Source organism: Schistocerca nitens, chromosome 5 (assembly GCF_023898315.1).
Source record: "Schistocerca nitens isolate TAMUIC-IGC-003100 chromosome 5, iqSchNite1.1, whole genome shotgun sequence".
Taxonomy (NCBI): domain Eukaryota; kingdom Metazoa; phylum Arthropoda; class Insecta; order Orthoptera; family Acrididae; genus Schistocerca; species Schistocerca nitens.
Genome location: NC_064618.1, coordinates 750,820,633 through 750,844,998, shown reverse-complemented (window position 1 = coordinate 750,844,998; position 24,366 = coordinate 750,820,633).

Genomic DNA, 24,366 nt, shown 5'->3' with positions numbered 1-24,366 from the left:
TTGGAGTAGGTATTAAAATACAGGGAGAAGACATAAAAACTTTGAGGTTCGCCGATGACATTGTAATTCTGTCAGAGACAGCAAAGGACTTGGAAGAGCAGTTGTACGGAATGGACAGTGTCTTGAAAGGAGGATATAAGATGAACATCAACAAAAGCAAAACGAGGATAATGGAATGTAGTCAAATTAAATCGGGTGATGCTGAGGGGATTAGATTAGGAAATGAGACACTTAAAGTAGTAAAGGAGTTTTGCTATCTAGGGAGTAAAATAACTGATGATGGTCGAAGTAGAGAAGATATAAAATGTAGACTGGCAATGGCAAGGAAATCGTTTCTGAAGAAGAGAAATTTGTTAACATCGAGTATAGATTTAAGTGTCAGGAAGTCGTTTCTGCAAGTATTTGTATGGAGTGTAGCCATGTATGGAAGTGAAACATGGACGATAACCAGTTTGGACAAGAAGAGAATAGAAGCTTTCGAAATGTGGTGCTACAGAAGAATGCTGAAGATAAGGTGGGTAGATCACGTAACTAATGAGGAGGTATTGAATAGGATTGGGGAGAAGAGAAGTTTGTGGCACAACTTGACTAGAAGAAGGGATCGGTTGGTAGGACATGTTTTGAGGCATCAAGGGATCACAAATTTAGCATTGGAGGGCAGCGTGGAGGGTAAAAATCGTAGAGGGAGACCAAGAGATCAATACACTAAGCAGATTCAGAAGGATGTAGGTTGCAGTAGGTACTGGGAGATGAAGAAGCTTGCACAGGATAGAGTAGCATGGAGAGCTGCATCAAACCAGTCTCAGGACTGAAGACCACAACAACAACAACATACTGTATACAGCTCTACCACTAGTTAGATAAACTGCGACGTTATAATAGGAATACGTGTTCGGAAACGTCATCCAACGAGCTTCAGAGTGTCGAAGTTACAGGTGCCAGCATCTGCCTTTAGGCGACCCCTTCGGTAACAAATGGACCATAGGCGAAACGTCTAGCAATAGCCGCAATTGATTGCTATGGTCGTCAGTGTAGAAGATGGAGCTAAATGCTGGACGCAAAGGCCTTGTCTTCTATGTACACCGTGTCTTAATGCACACCGAAAAACATTGGAGATTGTAAAGGGTTTAGTTTATTTTTCTCCTGTATACCGGAAAACTTTGCGAGTTTTAGAGGATTCCAGGAGCAACTGCGGATGGAAACCCGTGTCCGAAACCATCCATCTAGGCAAGAGAGCGTCGCATTCATAAGAGACAAGGCCTCTCTACGCAGCAACTAACTACGTCTTCTCCACCGGCGATCGTGGCAATCAGTCTCGATCACTGAATAACAAACAACATTGCGAGACGTTTCGCCTACGCCCGCCAGCATACGCGTTTGCTGGCGAAGGGGCACGGGCGTCTGTACCTTCGACGTTGGATGACGTTTCTGGACACAGATTTCTATCCTCGAATTGTTCCTCAAGACACCATCTAGAACTATTAGAGGTTTGTCGCAACATTCTGTTGCCCCATGTATGTGATACTGATGTGCGTCCGACGACTGAAAGGAGGAATCGTTATACGATGTTTCTCAGTGAAACAATTATCGAGAAAGGAATTCAGTTTTTCAGCCTTCTCTCTGATGCGCTCCATTTCCATGTCATTATGGTCTCTCACTGCCAGGACTGATGGCTTTGGTGGATTTATTGATTTAAAAAGACCGAAGCGATTATCTCCTATAAGATCAGTACAACTTGGCTTTAGAATTTGTTAAATATTTCACGCATCGCTCTACCCGCTTTCATTTTTATTCGTTCAGTGTAATTTTTTTCTTTTTTTTTGTTAAGCTCTGCAGTGAAGCTATCTTTGTTTGTTGCACCTTCTGAACCACATGCCAAATTCAGAAGAACGCAAAATCCCCAGGACTGGCTAAGTTTCACGGAAGCTCGAAATTTAGTGCGGACGTCAATGCGAGATGCTTTTAATAGTTTCCACAATGAAACACTGTCTCAAAATATGGTACAAAACCAAAAGAGGTTCTGGTGGTATGTAAAGTACACCAGTGGCAAAAAACAGTCAATACCGTCACTGCGCGATAGCGATGGAAATGTTACTGATGATGGTGCCACTAAAGCGGAGTTACTAAATACAGTTTTCCGTAATTCCTTCACGAAAGAAGACGAAGTAAATATTCCAGAATTCTAAACCTGAACAGCTGTTAGCATGAGTGACATAAAAGTAGATATCTTAGGTGTTGCGAAACAACTCAAATCACTTAAGAAAGGCAAGTCTTCCGGTCCAGATGGTATACCAATCAGGTTCCTTTCAGAGTATGCAGACACAATAGCGCCTTTCTTAGCAATGATATACAACCGCTCTCTTGACTAAAGGTCTGTTCCTAAAGGCTGGAAAGTAGCACAGCTCACACCAATATTCACGAAAAGAAATAGGAGTAACCCATTGAATTACAGAGCCATATCACTTACCTCAATTTGCAGTAGCAAAGTAGTGATTATGAATCACCTTGAAGAAAATGACTTATTGATACATAACCGACACTGATTCAGAAAATATCGTTCTTGTGCAACACAGCTAGCTCTTTATTCCCATGAAGTAATGAGTGCTGTCGACAAGGGATCTGAGATCTTTTCCATATTCCTAGATTTCCAGAAGGCTTTTGATACCGTTCCTCACAAGCGACTATTAATCATATTGCGTGCATATGGAGTTTCGTCTCAGTTGTGTGGCTGTATTCGTAATTTCCTCTCAGAGAGGTCACACACAGTTCGTAGTGATAGACGGTAAATCATCGAGTAGAGCAGAAGCGATATCTGGCGTTCCACAAGGTAGTGTCATAGGCCCTCTGCTGTTCCTGATTTACATAAATGATCTAGGTGATAATCTGAGGAGATCCCTTAGATTGTTTGCAGATGACATTGTAATTTACTGTCTAGTAAAATCATGAGACGATCAGTTCCAACTACAAAATGACCTAGAGAGATTTTCTGTATGGTGCGAAAAGTGGCAATTGTCACTAAAGAAAAGTGCGAGATCATCCACATGGGTACTAAAAGAAATCCGATAAATTCAGGTTATACGATAAAACGCACAAATCTAAGGGCTGTCAATTCGACTAAATATCTAGGAATTACAATTATGAGCAACTTAAATTGGAAAGATCACACAGATAATATTGTAAGGAAGGCGAAATAAAGACTGCGCTTTGTTGGCAGAACACTTAGAAGATGCGACAAACCCACTAAAGAGACAGCCTATATTACACTTGTCCGTCCTCTGCTGGAATATTGCTGCGCGGTGTGGGATCTGTACCAGGTAGGATTGACGGAGGACATCGAAAAAGTGCAAAGAAGGGCACCTCGTTTCGTGTTATCGCGCAATAGGGGTGAGAGTGTCACTGATATGATACGCAAGTTGGGGTGGCAGTTACTGAAACTAAGGCGGTTTTCTTTGTGGCCAGATCTATTTACGAAATTACAATCACCAACTTTCTCTGGGTAGGGAAAAATGATCATCATAATTAAATAAGAGAAACCAGAGCTCGAACGGAAAGATTTAGGTGTTCCTTTTCCCCACGCGTCATTTGGAATTGGTAGAGAAGTAGTATGAAAATGGTTCGATGAACCCTCTGCCAGGAACTTAAGTGTGAATTACAGAGTAATCATGTAGATGTAGATTTAGATGTATTGGAAAATAGCCAGTAGGCCTAATCTTACGTCAAATTTACAAATTTCGTAGCCAGAAGACTCCACCTCCAAGCACCTTCCAATGCTGCAGGAAGCTCTCTGACTCTACCAAAAAATTTAGTTCTCCGTCGATGCCCCTCTCCCCACTGCTTGGGAACCCGGTAGAAGAGTGTAACAGTGCTGGAAGCGAGAGGCTACGGAATGTAAGGCATCGTGCAGAGCGCGGACAGCGTGCCGTTTCTCCTAGAAGCACGACCGCGGGCGCGGATTCTGGAGCAGGGCGTGGGTTCAGAGGGCGCAGCGCAAAGCGGCTTCAGCCACGCCGGAAAAGAAAGTGAAGCGGCTGCGCTGCGACGGGACGGGACGGGACGGGCGAAAGCGCGCGTAATCTGCGCACCGCATCTGCGCCGGTGGGCGTGGCTCCGGGTCACCGCGGTCGCGCGCTGTCTCTGCCGCGCCGTCACGCGGGGAGCTGCTGCCATCTGGGAGCAAGTGGACCTATTACCTGTGCCTGCGTTACGTAATCGACTCCCCATCACTTCTTACCATTCGTCGTCCGACCCTCAAATACTCATCTGTAAGAATAAGCTCCTTTCGTTGGTGCGTTTGCAGTACTTCAGTATGACCAGGGTAAGGCAAATCTTAAAATATTTTCTAATAGTGCCCCTACCGGCTTCGGCAGCAACTGTCATCATTCCTGATGAGTTCAGTCACGTGGTCTACGTCTGCATCTACATGATTACTTCTAGTGGCTGCTGTTGTGTAGGAGCCCAAGAGCACATGAACACCCTAACTTTCGACTGTTTATTTTTCTTTGGATGCTGTTAAACGTAATGGACGAGGGTCACTCCAAAAGAAATGCACACTACTTTTGTAAAAATACCGTTTTCATTCTACATGTGTGAAAGTTTCACAGTGTGTAGATACATCCTTCCCGCTTGTTTTCAAAATTAGTTCAACCTGTTCCCGTGAGTGGCGCCGTCACAGCTTGTCTTCAAGATGGCTGCTACACTTGACGTTCGTCAGAAGAAATGTGCTCTCATAGAGTTCCTCTGCTGTGAAAACGAGACAGTGGGAAACATCCACAAGAGGTTGAAAAAGGTGTTTGGAGATGCTGCTGTCGATCGCAGTACAGTTAGTCGATGGGCAAGCAGGTTACGTGATGAAAGCGGGCACGGCAATATTGAGGATTGTCGTCGCAGCGGCAGGCCTCGTACTGCACACACTCCAGACAATGTGCAGAGAGTTAACGAATTGGTGACTGCTGACAGACGCATCACAGTGAACGAATTGTCACACTACGTTGGGATAGGGGAAGGAACTGTTTGCAGAATACTGGAAGTGTTGGCGTTAAAAAAGGTTTGTGCCAGGTGGGTTCCAAGGATGTTGACAGTGGCTCACAAAGAAACAAGAAAAACGGTATGCAGCGAACTTTTGGAACAGTACGAGAATGGTGGAGATGAATTTCTTGAAAGAAGAAACTACAAGCTCGACTGAGTCGTGTTCGACCACATCGGCAAAAGCATGATGTGTTGCTGTTGCACGACAATGCACGACCACATGTCAGCCAAAAAACCATGGAAGCGATCACAAAACTTGGCTGGACAACACTGAAACACCCACCTTACAGTCCTGACCTGCCGCTACATCTACATTCTCCATCTACATTTATACTCCGCAGGCCACCCAACGGTGTGTGGCGGAGGGCACTTTACGTGCCACTTTCATTACCTCCCTTTTCTGTTCCAGTCGCGTATGGTTCGCGGGAAGAACGACTGTCTGAAAGCCTCCGTGCGCGCTCGAATCTCTCTAATTTTACATTCGTGATCTCCTCGGGAGGTATAAGTAGGGGAAGCAATATATTCGATACCTCATCCAGAAACGCACCCTCTCGAAACCTGGCGAGCAAGCTACACCGCGATGCAGAGCGCCTCTCTTGCAGAGTCTGCCACTTGAGTTTGCTAAACATCTCCGTAACGCTATCACGGTTACCAAATAACCCTGTGACGAAACGCGCCGCTCTTCTTTGTATCTTCTCTATCTCCTCCGTCAACCCGATCTGGTACGGATCCCACACTGTTGAGCAATACTCAAGTATAGGTCGAACGAGTGTTTTGTAAGGCACCTCCTTTTTTAGTGGACTACATTTTCTAAGGACTCTCCCAATGAATCTCAGCCTGGTACCCGCCTTACCAACAATTAATTTTATATGATCATTCCACTTCAAATCGTTCCGCACGCGTACTCCCAGATATTTTACAGAAGTAACTGCTACCAGTGTTTGTTCTGCTGTCATATAATCATACAGTAAAGGATCCTTCTTTCTATGTATTCGCAATACATTACATTTGTCTATGTTAAGGGACAGTTGCGACTCCCTGCACCAAGTGCCTATCCGCTGCAGATCTTCCTGCATTTCGCTGCAATTTTCGAATGCTGCATCTTCTCTGTATACTACAGCATCATACGCGAAAAGCCGCATGGAACTTCCGACACTATGTACTAGGTCATTTATATATATTGTGAAAAGCAATGGTCCCATAACACTCCCCTGTGGCACGCCAGAGGTTACTTTAACGTCTGTAGACGTCTCTCCATTGAGAACAACATGCTGTGTTCTGTTTGCTAAAAACTCTTCAATCCAGACACACAGCTGGCCTGATATCCCGTAGGCTCTTACTTTGTTTATCAGGCGACAGTGCGGAACTGTATCGAACGCCTTCCGGAAGTCAAGGAAAATAGCATCTACCTGGGAGCCCGTATCTAATATTTTCTGGGTCTCATGAACAAATAAAGCGAGTTGGGTCTCACACGATCGCTGTTTCCGGAATCCATGCTGATCCCTACAGAGTAGATTCTGGGTTTCCAAAAACGACATGATACTCGAGCAAAAAACGTGTTCTAAAATTCTACAACAGATCGACGTCAGAGATACAGGTCTATAGTTTTTGCCTCCACGTGACTATCATCTCTTTGGGAAACTGAAAGACTCTCTACGCAGAACAAGGTTTCAAGATGATGACTCCCTTGTGCACGCTGCCAAACTGTGGCTGCAACAGGTTGGTCCAGAATTCTACTGTGCGGGTATACAGGTGCTAGTCCCAAGATGTCGTAAGGCAGTTCAGAGGAATGGAAATTATGTGGAGAAATGAAAATATTGTTCCTAAAGGATGTATCTACACACTGTAAAACTTTCAAATATGTAGAACAAAAGATGGATTTAAAAACAAAAGTGTGTTTTTCTTTTGGAGTGACCATCGTAGATGCGGTAAACTGAAATACACGCCACTAAATCTACCGCGCTGTGCTACATTGCTCCCTTAGTCTCGGTGAAACTTGGCGTCAGGGTCGCGAGCACACCTTCACTTGTGCACTTTTTAAGGAGCTTTTGTACATGCGCAACTGGCGTCACATAATTGCCTTACGAGCCAAATATACACGGATTTGATAAACAATGTGCACTCAACTACAAGTTTATCTCGATGCCGCCAGGCGGCAGCACACTGCAACAGACTTTTGTCCACATTCGCTTGGGATAAATCCCACCAGGCGCTAGCACCTCCACAGATATGCCAATTCATTCACTATGTAGTAAAATTAGATCGGACATCAGTATATGTCATAGTTATAGCGAAAGAAAACCTATTTTGTGGGATTCTGAATGAGATATAGTTCATTAAGCTTTGTATTTTATCGTACATAACTCATTTGAGGCGCTGAGGACCATAAAGCACATCATCGTCGATTGTGAGACTGTAGCATTTATTCATGCTTCTGACATCTGTTAACCTTGTGGTAGGTCAGGTTTAGGCCCACACTGTACTTGTATTTGAACATTCACGAAAATCTGCCTCACTGGTTACTTTGGTTGAAATTGCTCTGAGCACTATGGGATATAACATCTGAGGTCATAAGTCCCCTAGAACTCAGAACTACTAAAAACTAACTAACCTAAGGACATCACACACATCCATGCCCGAGGCAAGATTCAAACCTGCGACCGTAGCGGTCGCTCGGTTCCAGACTGAAGCGCCTAGAACCGCTCGGCCACACCGGCAGGCGGTTACTCTGATATTCACTTAAATGCGGGGTCGAAGAAGATGTGCTTCTGGCCCTTATGGCTCTCACACTTCAATTACGTTCAAGTTTAGTGATCTTGTTGATAGAAAGTACTACTTGAATTTAATAACTTCCGCAAACGGCAGTTTGTGTTTGGAGTTAGTTGTTTACTGTACAGGAATCGGCTTTCCTGTGCAGTGTCAACATGAAGTCTTTTGAACGTGTATTAAATGATAACAGAAGAGAAAACTACCAGGAAAAGTTAGCCGCAAAGGAAGTAGGGCCAGATCCGTTGTCTGAGAAACTGACGAAATCAAATAATCGTGACTACAATCGAACATTTAACAAAGAAGTGTTTAATAAGCTTAAGTTGTTGTGTGGATGCAATGTACGAATGCCCGATTTTCAGTCCGGAAGTTAGTTCGGTAACTAATAAATGAATTGGGGATCTTGTTCATTTGTCTGAAAAAATGAAAAGGCACGAAAACTCCCACTTACACAAAAATGCGAAAGGGACAGCAGCGAAACCATAAACATTATTTCGTTCTTGCGATAAATGGTTCTTAATAATATACATAATAACAAAATTCCACAAAAACAATTATCCCTTCTTTCAGACAAGTTGTGCATATTATTATTATTATTATTGTTATTATTATTGACAGCGCCTGAAGTTGTATAAATGTGTTGATAAGCACAACTGTTATGCATTAGATGCTATTAATTTCGCACTCTCATATTTACCTGAATTTTAAAAATTTGTGAACACCCAGAATGTATACCAACGAGCTGCCACTGATTACTCCGCAATTCACAATTAAGTACCTAGGAGAGGGTTCATCGAACCACCTTCTTACTATATACCAAGTGATCAAAAAGTCAGTATAAATTTGAAAACTGAATAAATCATGGAATAATGAAGATAGAGAGGCACAAATTGACACAAATGCTTGGAATGACATGGAACCAAAAGAAATACAAAAGTTCAAAAAATGTCCGACAGATGGTGCTTCATCGGATCAGAATAGCAATAATTAGCATAACAAAATAAGACAAAGCAAGGATGATGTTCTTTACAGGAAATGCTCAATATGTGCACCATAATTCCTCAACAATAGCTGTAGTCGAGGAATAACGTTGTGAACAGCACTGTAAAGCATGTCCGGAGTTATGGTGAGGCATTGGCGTCGGATGTTGTCTTTCAGTATCCCTGGAGATGTCGGTCGATCACGGACACTTGCGACTTCAGGTACCCCAAAGCCAATAATCGCACAGACTGAGGTCTGGGGACGTGGGAGGTCAAACATGACGAAAGTGGCGGCTGAGCACACGGTCATCACCAAACGACGCGCGCAAGAGATCTTTCATGCGTCTAGGAATATGGGGTGGTTCTAATAAAACCCCATGTCATCCCAAGCATGTGTGTCAATTTTTATGTCTCTATCTACATTCCGTGGTTTATTAAGTTTTCAAATTTTTACTGACTTTTTGATCACCCGGTACTTCTCTACCGTTCCACTCTGGAACGGCGCGCCGGAAAGCGAACACTAAATCTTTCTTGTTATCTTTATTATGACGATAATTTCTCTCTTTGTAGGAAATATTTTCGGAATCGGGGAAGGAAGTTGGTAATTGAAATTTTCTGCTGCCACCCCAATTCGCGTATCTGTTCTGTGGCACTCTCTCCCCTATTTCGCAATAACGCAAAACGAGATAATCTTCTTTGAACTTTTTCCATGTCCTCCGTCAGTCCCATCTGATTTGTATCCCACACAGCATAGCATACTCTGGAAGAGGGTGGATAAGCAGAGTGAAGCAGTTTCTTTAGTAGACATGTTACACTTTCTAAGGTTTCTGCCAATAAATCGGTGTCTTTTGTTTCATTTCGCAGCAACATTGTCTAAGTCATCGTTCCAATTTAAGTTATTTGTAATTGTAATCCCTAAGTATTTAGTTGAATATACCGCCTGCAGAATTTAGTGTTTTACAGCGTAAACGAAATCTAGCGGATTCATTTTAGTACTCAAGTGGATGACTTCACACATTTTATTATTTAGAGTGAATTGCCATTTTGCGCGCCTTACAATCATCTTGTCTAAATCATTTTGCTACTGCTTTTGATCATCTAATGGCTTTAAAAGACGGTAAATGACAGCATGATCTGCAAACAATATAAGAAGGAACTCCTTGAGCGCAAAGTCGCAAAAGGCTAATGATGTTTACTGCAATAGACGTCCCACATATTGTCAGCCTTGCTGCCCCAGTATTGGCCCCTCATGGCAACAGGCGGCGGGACTGGAGGTATCAAATGGTAAGCACAGAATGAAGTAACGGAGCTTAGTCGACGAGTGTTACAGTGCTGATGGTGTTGATACAAAATAGAGCAATTTCAACGATGAACGTCGCAAACATTGCCTTATATCTACAACAACGATTGCCAAAGTTTACATTTCGTCAGAAAAGAACCCAAGACATTTCACAGAAAGAAAAAGAAGAGGCAGATGTAATATTAGCGTTTCTGCCAGATGAGTCAGTGGAGGGTGTGGTGTGGGCAATCGTTGTCCAAGGAGTGGGTACTAAACATAATAACGTACATGGAAGATCATCCGCAGCATAGTAAAAAAAAAAGAACAGATTTCCAATAATTCCTTAGCAGTATGACAGTTAGTGCATAAGAAAAACTAAGGATGTTCAAGGGAGCACAAGAAGCACTTGTCACAAAAATGGTGTTTGCACGTTTCAAGGATGGTCGATTTAATTTACGGGATTTGCATGATAGTGGCTTTCTACGTTATGCACATCAAACTGTGCGCGGCGTAGAATACAGTGACCTCAAGGGAAGCAGTGGATGTTTGCATAAGTTCAAACAGTACTACAAAATTGGAAGACGTAAGATAACGAAATATCAAACAAAGCGCCAACTTGACGATGCACAACAAAGTGCGGAATCGGTCCGAAAATTTGTAGATGAGCTAAACGTATGCCACTGCTCAGTAAACAATTCATTTTCAACTCCGAGCAATCGGGATTTGAAGAGGATATGCATATGAAGGGAAACCTGGAAATTAGAGGCACCAAGAGAGTTGTATGAAGAGCAACTAACATCAGTGCCTTAATGCATCCTTATACGAGGGTTGTTTTTTAAGTAAGGGCCGTTTTTATTTTTTAAAAAAGATACAAATACTTTTCTAAAAAAACTTTTATTTTCTGATTCTACACGCTTTTACCTATTTTTCTACATAGTTGCCTTGTTTATTTAAGCACTTGTCATACCGTACAACTAAGTTTTTAATTCCCTCTTCAAAGAATTCGGCCGCCTGTTCTGACAGCCAAGAGTTCACGGCCGCTTTCACTTCATCGTCGTCATTGAAGCGCTGCCCGCCAAGATGGTGTTTCAGGTACCGGAAAAGGTGAAAATCGCTAGGAGCAAGGTCGGGGCTGTATGGTGGGTGCATGGTCCAAAACTTCCCAGCCAAAAGAATCAATCAAATCCCGAGTCTTTTGAGAGGTGTGAGGCCTAGCGTTATCGTGCAGGAGCAAAACTCCTTTTGTCAGCATGCCGCGCCTTTTGTTTTGAATTGCTCTGCGGAGCTTCTTTAGAGTTGCACAGTAGGCATCTGAGTTGATTGTCGTTCCTCGTGGCATAAAGTCCACTAGCAAAACACCGTGCCGGTCCCAGAACACAGTTGCCATAATCTTGCGCTTTGACAGCGTCTGTTTGGCTTTGACCTTGACGGGTGAGGTTGTGTGTCGCTTGCTTTCGGGAGTGATATGGGATACCCATGTTTCATCTCCAGTGACAATTTGACTCAACATGTCATCTCCTTCTTCCTCGTAACGAATCAAAAAGTCCAATGAAGTGGCAAATCTCTTCCCTTTGTGGTCCTCTGTGAGGAGTCTGGGTACCCACCGAGAACACAGTTTCTTAAAGTTTAGGTTTTCAGGCACAATTTAGTACAAAACCGATCTTGAAACTTGTGGAAATTCCAAAGAAAGAGTGGAAATTGTGAATCTTCTGTCCTCACGAATCCTTGTTTCGACTGCAGCCACCAAATCATCAGTGATCACAGAGGGCCGGCCTGAGCGTTCTTCGTGATGGACGTTTTGACGGCCATTTTTAAACTCTCTATCCCACTGACGCACTTTACCTTCACTCATTGCATTCAAGCCATAAACTTCTGTTAACTGACGATGAATTTCTGGAGCTGATAGGCTTCTCATGGTCAAAAAACGTATCAGTGACCGTATCTCACACGCGGCGGGCGATTCAATAATCGTAAACATTATAAAGTAGCACAGCGATGCGTACACGTCAGCTACAGAGCTGCAACTTGCGTCAGTGTGAACGGGAAGGATGCCGGCAAGTGGCGCGGTGGCTTGTTGCGGCGTCCGCGCGAACTACGGGACTATACGCGCGAACGGCCCTTACTTAAAAAACAACCCTCGTACAATTATGCTGACTGTTAATCTGGATGTTAAATAGTCTATTTATTGTGCTGCGAGAAGCTGGAGGTGCTCTGCCTCCTATGATGTTGCAACGGCAGTAGGGAATATTTACCTCACAGCAAGCAAGAGTGGGACAATGGGCGTGAGAGAACTGCAACTACTGTATGAGCACTGCTTTTGGCCAGTAGCTGGCCATAATAACTTGATTTTGCTTGATTCTTGGTCTGTGTATAAAAATCATGCTCTTTTAAACTATCCCTCCAGAAAGGGTGTGACGCTACAATTTATATCACCTGAAACCAATGGACAAATTCAGTCTCTGGATGTTTGTTTTTTCGTTGCATATAAAAAACGTTATTGCACTAACTGCAGCATAAGCTCCACGACAGACTGTTTCGCGTTCGGTTGCATGCTATCACATTCCATTAGTTCTTATCACCCCATTACACCAATACGATTCTGTATACATTCTTTAAGAGCGGATACCTAGCTAAACGTCCTGCGTGGTTTGTAGCTCCCGAGGAGTTCGCCTTCTTGATGGTGCAAATCTTTGTGATCATTGTGGCGCGCCTTTTCTCATTCGGTGTTCATGATGCGAGTTAATGGTTTAATTTTAACATTTTTTTGAATGTCGACGATGTCCATTTTGTGAATAATACGTACATCCCTTTGAAGGTTGCTTTCTGCACCTCCCTCCTGATGCACATGGTGAGTCATTAGCAGCTAACATTTTTCTTGCCATAATTGTTACCACAACACTTTCAAATGAGCATTACTAAAGATTGAACTTGCGATCTCTCACTCAAGGAGTTCCTTGTAAGACGGGTGCTCAGATTGTCTCCTATGTCGCTTATGTAGATCTGGAATAGTAGAGCGAGTGTAACACTTTCTTGGGGAACGCCAGATATTACTTACGTTTTTCTCGATAATTTTCCGTCAGTTACTACTAACTGTGTCCTTTCTACCACGAAATCACGAATCCAGTCCCACAGCTGAGCCGTTAGTACATAGGCACACCATTTAATTAGAAGGCGCTTGTGAGGAACGGTGACAAAAACCTTAAGAAAATCTAAAAATATGGAATCAATTTGACATCCACTATCGATAACACTAATTGTTTCGTGAAAATAAAGAGATAATTGTGTTTTAAAGAACGATATTTTGAATCCGTGTTGACTATTTGTCAATAATTGTTTTCTTTGAGGTAATTCTTGATGTTCGAACGCAGTATAGTTTCAGAAATCCTATTGTAGATGTAATAACAAGAAAATCTACATTATCTGCTGGTACAGGAACGCAGACGACATAATACGACTGGGATCCGAGCGACACGGCGCAGTGGTTAGGACACTGGACTCGCATTTGGGAGTACGATGGTTCGAAACTGCGTCTGCGTTCTAGGTTTAGGTTTCAAGTGATTTCCCTAAATCCTTCCAAAGGGCACTGCCCTTTGACACAATCTGAGCTTGCGCTCCGTCTCTAATGACCTCGATGTCGATGGGACGTTAAACCAAATCTTCTTTTCTTCCTTTAATATGCATGATACATGAACGTCCAAACAAAACACGACAATTATACAAAGACATAATTTCTGTGCACAAGAACATAAAGCTAGAAGAATAACAAGAGAACACAGTCATTTTTCTAGAGTTAACCACAAGAAAAGACAACCACAAATACATCTTTGACGTGTACGAAAAACCCACAACAACAGACAGAATAAGAAATGCCACCTCAGATTACTGACAGAATCACAAACAAGCTGCAATATATACCTGAATAACAGACTGAATAAGGTTCCCCTAAACATTTATTTCCCAAAAAGAGCGATCTTCTATAAAATACTTATCATTAAAAAATGAATGCAAAGAAAAAATAATAGATAAACTTAACAGAAAATTAAAGAAACAAATGATCACACAAACCAAATCTCATGATCACATACGAGCACGACAGTCATAAGAAAATGGTATATAATGACCTACGACAACAAATTAATTTACAAAATAGATAATATATTTAACAACAGTACTTAAATATTGCCTAATAAACAAATAAATTAACACATAAACATAACGTTAAACTAAAATAAAAACCAAATACCAATGATCTGGTATCTATAAGCTCAGTTGCAGGCACTGTGAAAATAAAACCTTCGATGGGAAGAGTGGCAGGACGTTTGAGACAAGATAACTTATAAACAGCACATCAAGGTAAGGAAATACAGTACGAGGTGCATTCAAGTTCTAAGGCCTCCGATTTTTTTTCTAATTAACTACTCACCCGAATTCGATGAAACTGGCGTTATTTCTCGACGTAATCGCCCTGCAGACGTACACATTTTTCACAACGCTGACGCCATGATTCCATGGCAGCGGCGAAGGCTTCTTTAGGAGTCTGTTTTGACCACTGGAAAATCGCTAAGGCAATAGCAGCACGGCTGGTGAATGTGCGGCCACAGAGATTGTCTTTCATTGTTGGAAAAAGCCAAAAGTCACTAGGAGCCAGGTCAGGTGAGTAGGGAGCATGAGGAATCACTTCAGTTGTTATCACGAAGAAACTGTTGCGTAACGTTAGTTCGATGTGCGGGTGCGTTGTCTTGGTGAAACAGCACACGCGCAGCCCTTTCTGGACGTTTTTGTTGCAGTGCAGGAAGGAATTTGTTCTTCAAAACATTTTCGTAGGATGAACCTGTTACCGTAGTGCCCTTTGGAACTCAATGGGTAAGGATTACGCCCTCGCTGTCCCAGAACATGGACACAATCATTTTTTCAGCACTGGCGGTTACCCAAAATTTTTTTGGTGGCGGTGAATCTGTGTGCTTCCATTGAGCCGACTGGCGCTTTGTTTCTGGATTGAAAAATGGCATCCACGTCTCATCCATTGTCACAACCGACGAAAAGAAAGTCCCATTCATGCTGTCGTTGCGCGTCAACATTGCTTGGCAACATGCCACACGGGCAGCCGTGTGGTCGTCCGTCAGCATTCGTGGCACCCACCTGGATGACACTTTTCGCATTTTCAGGTCGTCATACAGGATTGTGTGCACAGAACCCACAGAAATGCCAACTATGGAGGCGATCTGTTCAACAGTCATTCGGCGATCCCCCAAAACAATTCTCTCCACTTTCTCGATCATGTCGTCACACCATCTTGTGCGAGCCCGAGGTTGTTTCGGTTTGTTGTCACACGATGTTCTGCCTTCATTAAACTGTCGCACCCACGAACGCACTTTCGACACATCCATAACTCCATCACCACTTGTCTCCTTCAACTGTCGATGAATTTCAATTGGTTTCACACCACGCAAATTCAGAAAACGAATGACTGCACGCTGTTCAAGTAAGGAAAACGTCGCCATTTTAAGTATTTAAAACAGTTCTGATTCTCGCCGCTGGCGGTAAAATTCCATCTGCCGTACGGTGCTGCTATCTTTGGGACGTATTGACAATGAATGCGGCCTCATTTTAAAACAATGCGCATGTTGCTATCTCTTTCCAATCTGGAGAAAAAAAATCGGAGGCCTTAGAACTTGAATGCACCTCGTACATACCATGCACCTCTTGCATGGAACATTGAAGAGGAATACCACAAACCAAGTACTGTAGAAAAAATATGCATATCACGAAAATCAATAAAGACAGGCATTTAGTCCCTTTCCAAACAAACTTACATATACACTAAACAACAACACACAACAAACAGTTATTCAAAAACCATATTAGAAACCATGAACTGTATAAAATAATTGAAAATATCAGATCAAAAAATATTTTCCCTTCCGATTCTTCACTCTCTCTATATCCCCCATCCCGACCACAGCTGCCCCGATTTCATTTTACACCTCGCTCCTTGCCCTTTTCGTCCAGCTCACTCTCTATCCCACTACATTGCACTCACTGTTCACTAGCTTTGCTTCCCGTCCATCCCCCAACCCCAACCTGCCCATTACACTCACCATTTAGATTTTCAGCCTCAACAGTACTCCATTTCTCTTACACATTACGTAAATACATAGTAACATAATGTAATGGCGTAACACACATATAGCGCACAGCAGATAAGAAAAAGAAGTTTTAAATCAAAGAAAAACTAGTGGTAACACCAGTTACACAAAACACACGATGCATATTTAGCCAGGAATATACCAATAACCATCAATAGTGCTCCGCTGTGTTGTGTTACACATCAAAAATTGCATATTTCTGCACAACAGGGCGGTTTTGGTACAGAATCAACGGTGCCAAATAACGAAATAACCCAAAAAAGTGCAAGTAGACGGGGTTTGAGATCTGGGCAAAAAACCAGGCATGAAATATCGTAAGTAAAAGTCAACATCTTTTGTAACGAACTGTTTTTCGATTTAGAAAAAAAAGTCAGATTGTGAATATCTTTTATTAGAGACCACTAACGATATTTTGCTTCAATAAAACGAAACACGTTTGGCGACAAGAACACGCATATTCTTGTAGTTGCAAAGACGTCGTTCAAATACTCTCAATAATTGTAAAGCAGCTACTGATAATATGGCTATACCAATGAAGTATTCCCCATTTTTAGTGTACAAAAAATGAATACATATACTTCTTACCCTTTACGATCATTATAAGAAAATATTAACCCTGCTTTGCCTCTTACCAATCGTATATCTTCAACGTTGTAATCATCTTTTCGCTTTGATGAAGTCGATTTTCCAGTGTGAAGATGTTACAGAGCAAACCCTTCCCCACCAACACATCTCTGTCCTCTAAGACAACAGCAGAAATAATGTAACTCTAATGTTCTACAGTTTAAGTATAAATTGTCATTTCATTGACGTATTAATGCAAAGGATACCCGAAAGAAAGTAACTCATGAAGCAGCACATTTAGAACCAGTAAGAATCTATCAAACAACGACATAGAATTCAGAGTATAGTCGTCATAGAATGTCCAGGCTACTTGTAGCTTGATAATGCTTTACTACTACTGCTGCCACACCCGAAAGAAAATACAGCTTTACGTTCACATACCTTTCATTTACTCTTCTTCGATCATTCAATTTCATTATCATGATAAAACACGGAGCTTCCTCGCAGATGTAAACTGTATGTCGGACCGAGACTCGAACTCCGAACCTTTGTCTTTGGCGGGCAAGGTAGGAGACGAGGTAATGGCGGAAGTAAAGCTAGGAGGAGTCGTGAATCGTACTTGGGTAGCTCAGTAGAGCACTTGTTCGCGAAAGGCAAAGGTCCGAGTTTGAGTTTCAATCCGGCTCACGGTTGTGATCTCCCAAGAAGTTTCGTATCAGCGCACACTCCGCTGCAGAGTTTAAATTTCATTGTGGATGGCAAAACTCGTTAGATCACATCCAGCTACGATCAAAACTTATACTTCGCTCATACAAATCCATAAGACAGAAGAAGAACTGATATCGCCCCCTCCCCCCTCCCCATCTCCCCCTGCCCAGATCATAAAGAGAGTAAACTGCAGATCAGGAAAAAGGAAGGAAATCCACAGCCATCTGGAGAAACCCATACACGCTTGATACATATCTGCCTTAAAGTGGCATATTTTCTTTCTTCCCCCTACCTCTCTGCATATATGGCTTCAGATTTATTATGTTTCTGAGATCAAGTTCTGTGCCCGTTGTGGGATATGTCAGCCTGGACTTCTGGTTCATAGTTAGCAAGCGTGATTGTAAACTGAAGTCGTTGTTGGATGTACAGGCGTTTCCTACGCTTGCTATCCCCGCATCTGTCACTGTCTTTGCTTCTATTTTAAGTACCAGCTTAGTGATACTCTCTAATGAAAAACCTGGCACCCCATACGTGCACGCAGTCATACTAATCAATGTCACTTCCCCTTTACTTTCTTTTAATATTTGTTAACTAGATTTTCTTTCAGCCGAGGATGTGTTTGTGGATCGTCCCCATATCCACATCAGTATTAGTTCTAATTTTTAGGGTTCGGTACCGTACCTCAATCGGTAAAAACTGAATCCTTGTTAGGATCACTTTTTTGTCCATGTGTCTGTCTGTTCGACTGTTAAGATCCCTTTTTCTCAGAAACGGATTGAGGTATCAAATTGAAATATGTCACACGCGAAGGTTTACGATCCCTTGGCGGTGTAAATTATTTAACTTCTAACTCAATGCTCTCAAAACACATGGACATTTATGTCATGCATTTTGATACTCGCAAAATCACTCATGAAAACTTATAGCTGAACCAGCCGTATATATGTCCTACGCTAATAATTTGGACCTATCTCAAAAATAATTTAAAAATACAGATATTTTATTGATATTTCAAGGTTGAACTGTGTTAACTGACATTCAAAACATCTCGACAAGCAGCAAACATAGTTCGTTTGCTTGAGACAGCCGTGTGGAACATTTCGGCTCTTGCTGTCAACACGGCGAATAAATTTCTTTTCTTTTTTTCCTGTGTTCATCGGATAAAACCTTCGTGTTTCGGAGGAATTTCGGTTATGATCGGAATTTCTTCGCCACTGAAGAAAATGGCTGACACTGTACGAAAAAATAATCTGGTGTTCTCGTTCGAAAAGCAAATTCGCCCAGTTCATCGTACCGTACTGGGAATCAACGACAGGCTAACGGAGGTAACTGGAGTTAATTTTGATTCTGTACACTCGACGCAGTTAGATTCTGATACTTACTGAGTCTTTGTAAATTTCTTAGGCCCCTGTGACAGTTGACAGGCTGTTGGGGAAGTGGGATATTGTAGCTGAATTTGTGCACAGAGGCGGATCGAAAAGTAATGCTTGTATAAGAAAAGCTGATATCACGTATAAGACTGTGAGTTCAACAGCCCGGTCTAAGCTAATAATCGATTAATTAAAATGCTCTTTCTAAATAAGAAGAGGTAAAATCTATAACTAATCAATGGTATCCCGTCTGTGGAAATGGGAATAAAGGTAACTACTCCGTCTCACATTTCTGTGAATAGTCACAAAGGTCACATTGTATATTCTGGTCAGGTCCCGTTTGCAGTGAATCAGACCACTTCCGAAAATACAGCCCCCGCTGTGTTTTTGTACTGAAAAACAACTCAGCGCCAAAAACTCCACTCATTGATGTTTTGCCAAGTAATAAAAAACCTCTTTCGTTTATTAGCGCCATACCAGGTATTTCTGATAGGTCCATCAAACCTGAAAAACATTTTCCTCCCTTAGAAACAGAGACAGTTCACGGGTCACCTGTCCGTGAATCCGATCTGCAAAACCAAAAGGGAAGACTTTTCAGATGACAACTCCTCCCGTAGACCACATACCGCCCGTAAAGAGACACAGTGTAATACTGAAGAATCGGAGGAAACATAGATTACACGAGTGGAAATTTTGACGTTGGAAGAGGCACCCCAGCCTCTGACATGTCGATACAAAATCAGAAGACATTGATGAAGACATAATAGTGCGTGAAGCTGTGACGAGGATGCCGTGCTCAGAAGAACTAGAAATTATAGAATAGGAACGGTCTTGGGTTGTGGTTGAAATATACAAATCAGTCCCAGACATTCCAATGGGAACTGCAAAGGAAAATAAACAGCCAAGGGCAACTACCAAACACGAAAATGTTGCGACCACTATGGAAACAATACCAAACAAGGATACTTCGAAGGCAAACACGGTGACTCAAAACATCTATCGGCGTAAGATCAAATCTCAACCTAACCCAAATATTTCTCACAATCAAGGGAAACAAAAGCCTGAGAAGACAACACGAGGCCTAAAAATTTACCTTATAAGATAGTCAAGGAAGGATCTCAAGAGAGAAACTCAAAACGTATTAGTGACGCAAATCCGTTCAGTTCGGATGAAATCAACGTCGAAAAGAGATATCTAAAGTGATTATTCGAGAAAATCTTATTGAACTTTTCAGTGACAGTAGGATTTGTGATTTACTAACTGTTCCATTCAGCTGTACTCATATACTTCTTTATTATTGGATTATTTACTTATTTTCTTGTTGCTTTTTATATCTTTCTCGCCTAAAACCAAATTAAAATGATGCAAGGCTGTACAATTACAATTCTAAATATTAACAGGATAACGTCAGAACCAAAAGTTTCGCCCTAAAAGAATATTTATATGAGTGGGGGACAGTTAAAGCCTCGTTGCAAGAGGTTGTGATGTCTGATATTAGTATTGCAGCACATCTTGAAATACTTCATGTTTCACTCTAAACAAATGTGGGAATTGCCACTTTAATCAGATGACGAATACTTGTTCCTCAAATTGAAAGATTAGAACCCAAAAGAGCAATAGGCATAAATATTTTTGATTACATACTTATTAAATTTTGTGCTACTTCAGGAATCTCAAATAAAAAGGACAGGGCAACATTTTTTATAGACGAAATTATTTACTGATTACGAAGAAATCCAAAGACCTTTTAATTGAAGGTGATTTTAACAGGGCTTTAAGCAACAAAGATGAGATTCCGAATGTTGAATTATACCACCTAGCCACTGACTTGTGTTAAGTTGACATAGGTGGCTCCACAGCCCTGTAGTACAATTGACAGACTCTACGCACCACACAGTATGGAGAGAACTTTGATTAAAGTTGAAACAACCACCATATATTCCACTGACTACTGTTGCATGTTGGACCATGATGTCATGTCCAACTGGGACACAACCGACTCGACGATTCAGGAATCAGTGGAACATGAACATACTATTATTTCAAGAAAATGACTTAGAAGACAGTCTGAAAGAAGCATGAGCATTGTGTGCGGTCAACTGATAGGCGTGCATCAGTGATATATTGGTGGTGCAACAAGATCAAACCAAAATTGAGGAAAGTTATTATTCACTATAGCCAGCAACGATCTAGAGATATGAGAAGTAACATAGAATATTATTACACGCTGTTGAGGCACTTATACGACCAGGCAAAGACGCCCAAAATCGTTTATAAGATACTAAAATGAAGGCCAAATTGTTAGGTATTAAGAGAAAGCAGATGGAATCCAAGGTCAAGATTGTATTGGAGGATGAAACTACTTCTTCATATCGTCTTTTTAGGCACGCTAAGAACAGACGACGAACCTTCATTGGTGAATTCGGAACTAAGGGTACTACGGTCCTCACATCTCAGAAAGACATAATGACGGAGGTTTCTACCTATTATAAGAAACTCTATTCCGCAGGTCGGATATGTGAGAGGCCCGTGAAAATTCCATATCACCATGGCCCAACGGCTGTGAAAAGAGGAAAATGAATATCTTCTTACTGAATTCAGTATAGGAAATACGCGAGACCGTTTGCAGCTCACCTTTAAAAACGTCTCCAGGACCAAATGACTTGGCTATTGAATATGATAAAAGGTACTGGAACATACTGGGTGAAAAGTTTGCTCGGATGGAGGATGAAGTTATTCAGGGAAAACTACCGACTGTATTCAAAAAGAGAACAATAGTATTAGTCCCGAAGAACAAATCAAATAAAAACTTAAACAAGTTTCGCCTATTTCCCTGTTTCATTTCTAGTATAAAATAATCTCAAGAATCACAAAAATAGACTTCCGCATTTGGCCTAAAAGATTTACGTCAACATCAGTCAAGTGCACGTGGTACGACCTATTCCAAAGCATATCAGCATAAATAGATATAATTATTGTAATTTCCAAGACTAATATAAAATGTGCACCCACGTTTATTGATTTTTCATAAAGCTTATGGCCGGATGTACCAAACATTTCTTATCGAAACTGAGAAAAATGGGTTTTCACGAACGAGTTATAAGTGTAGTTAAGACTGTTGCAACGGAAATCAGCGCTAATATATCAGTAAACTGTTACAAATCAAAGCAGACAGAGTTAAGACGTGGAGATTCTCAAGGATGCCCTCTCTCTGTGCTCGTATTTATCCTATACTCAGACTAACACGAATTAACATTATCAGGGCACCAGACTGCCGTAAGAGCCTATACCGATGACATACGGTTCGTACTGAGTAATTATGAAGGTATTCCTAAATCAGAAATAATTATGAAAAAAGTTGTTTTGTGTCACGAGACAACATAAATGAAAATAAAAGCAAACTTTTAAATCTGTGGGACTTCCACCAAATTGGCATAGAATAGGAAAAGGTAGTAAGTCAATATAAAACACTTGAAACAACTCTGACCACTTGTCCAATGAAGATGATAACTATTAATTGGAGAAATAACTCAGGGTAAATTCGACGAGTCACAAGACAGTATTTACACAGTAATATAAACGAAGCGCAGAGAGTAAAATTAGCAACTGCATTCTGTCGAAAACTTACTACACGGTGCAACGTTACCCAACATGATAGCAAGGAAGATTGTGTCAGTTGTCACGAACCACCTGTGGAAAGGAGAAGTATTCCGGGTACACAAATACAGAGATTGAGAACTAGCTGACATAAAAAAACAAGGCCTCCGCACTTTTTTTATAAAAATGAGCGCCGCTGTTTAAAAAAAGACAGGCAGCAATACATCTAAATTATTTGAAATTCTCAAGCCGGAAACGCTTCAAGCACCGCTAGATAAGTAAAAAATAAACCGACGGCTCCAGCATGTAAGGACATACGTCGTAAATATGTTACCTCAACAATGATATCACTAATTCGCAACAGATAACGGTCACAGACATTGCACTTCGCAGAAAGAAACGTGAAGGGAACAAGAAAATAGGGAGGAAATATCAAATCTCGAATGGGTTGCTGTATGGGAAAATATCAACGCGGGTGGACTCTCATCTGAAATATGTACAACATGGTATAAAACCGCAAATAATATAGTCAGCACAAATGAAGCGTTGAATGAAATCCGGCTTAGAGAAATAAACCTATGTCAGAAATATAATCTTTTGGGTATAGCAGTACGTAGATTTAAATGTGCTGGCAATATACAAAACATGAAAAGGATCAGAGATCAGCTAGATTTTCTTACAGGATCTTCAACAGACTGTTCTGTAGCAACACTGCTCTACTGGCCGCAACCTCGATACTTTCTCATTTCAGAAAACAATACCATTCGTTGATTAATGGGACAGCACGTGAGGAACATGATTGTTGATCTGAGACATGAAACTATAATTGAATTCCACATGTATATAAAGTACGAATTACACAAAATTATCAAGTATTCAGACCGCAAGAGGAACTATAGAAACATGTTTAAAATTGTTTTAGAAAGAATAGGCATAGGATAACAACAGCAACCTTAAAGAATCTCTTAGTTGACAAGTTTTGTGGCATTTTTTAAAATTTTCATCTAAAAATAGATCAGGAAATGCGTCAACACAAAATAGTGAATATGTTATGCAAGAAAAAGTTAAAATCAGTTCATGCTATGGATATGAATATTGACCACATTAAACTTTATTTTATTGTTTGTCTATTTTATTTAAAAAAATTATTTTTTTCGTTGATGCAACAGTTTAAAGAATGCTTTGATAGTGATTGAGTTTGTACCAACTTCTGTATAACACTGTATCTCATTGTGTTTTAGTATAGTAAAAGATTTTGGAAAGAAAGTGGCACAGTTGTAAAGCACGTACTTGAAAAGCGAGAGCTCGCGAGATCGAATCTCGGTCGGACCACAGATTTTTTAATCTTCGTTTTAAACTCGCCTTCATCTCTCAACCATGTGAGGAGTCAACAGGCATAACGCATGGTTCAATTATCATGTTAAACTCTAGTTCTCCTTTCCCGGTTGGGTGAGTAGGGTCAGTTAAGGACACGCAAGTGTGTCCAGTAGAAAGATTTTCACCCGACCTCTGAGCCACATGAAATTACACTCCTGGAAATGGAAGAAAGAACACATTGACACCGGTGAGTCACACCCACCATACTTGCTCCGGACACTGCGAGAGGGCTGTACAAGCAGTGATCACACGCACGGCACAGCGGACACACCAGGAACCGCGGTGTTGGCCGTCGAATGGCGCTAGCTGCGCAGCATTTGTGCACCGCCGCCGTCAGTGTCAGCCAGTTTGCCGTGGCATACGGAGCTCCATCGCAGTCTTTAACACAGGTAGCATGCCGCGACAGCGTGGACGTGAACCGTATGTGCAGTTGACGGACTTTGAGCGAGGGCGTATAGTGGGCATGCGGGAGGCCGGGTGGACGTACCGCCGAATTGCTCAACACGTGGGGCGTGAGGTCTCCACAGTACATCGATGTTGTCGCCAGTGGTCGG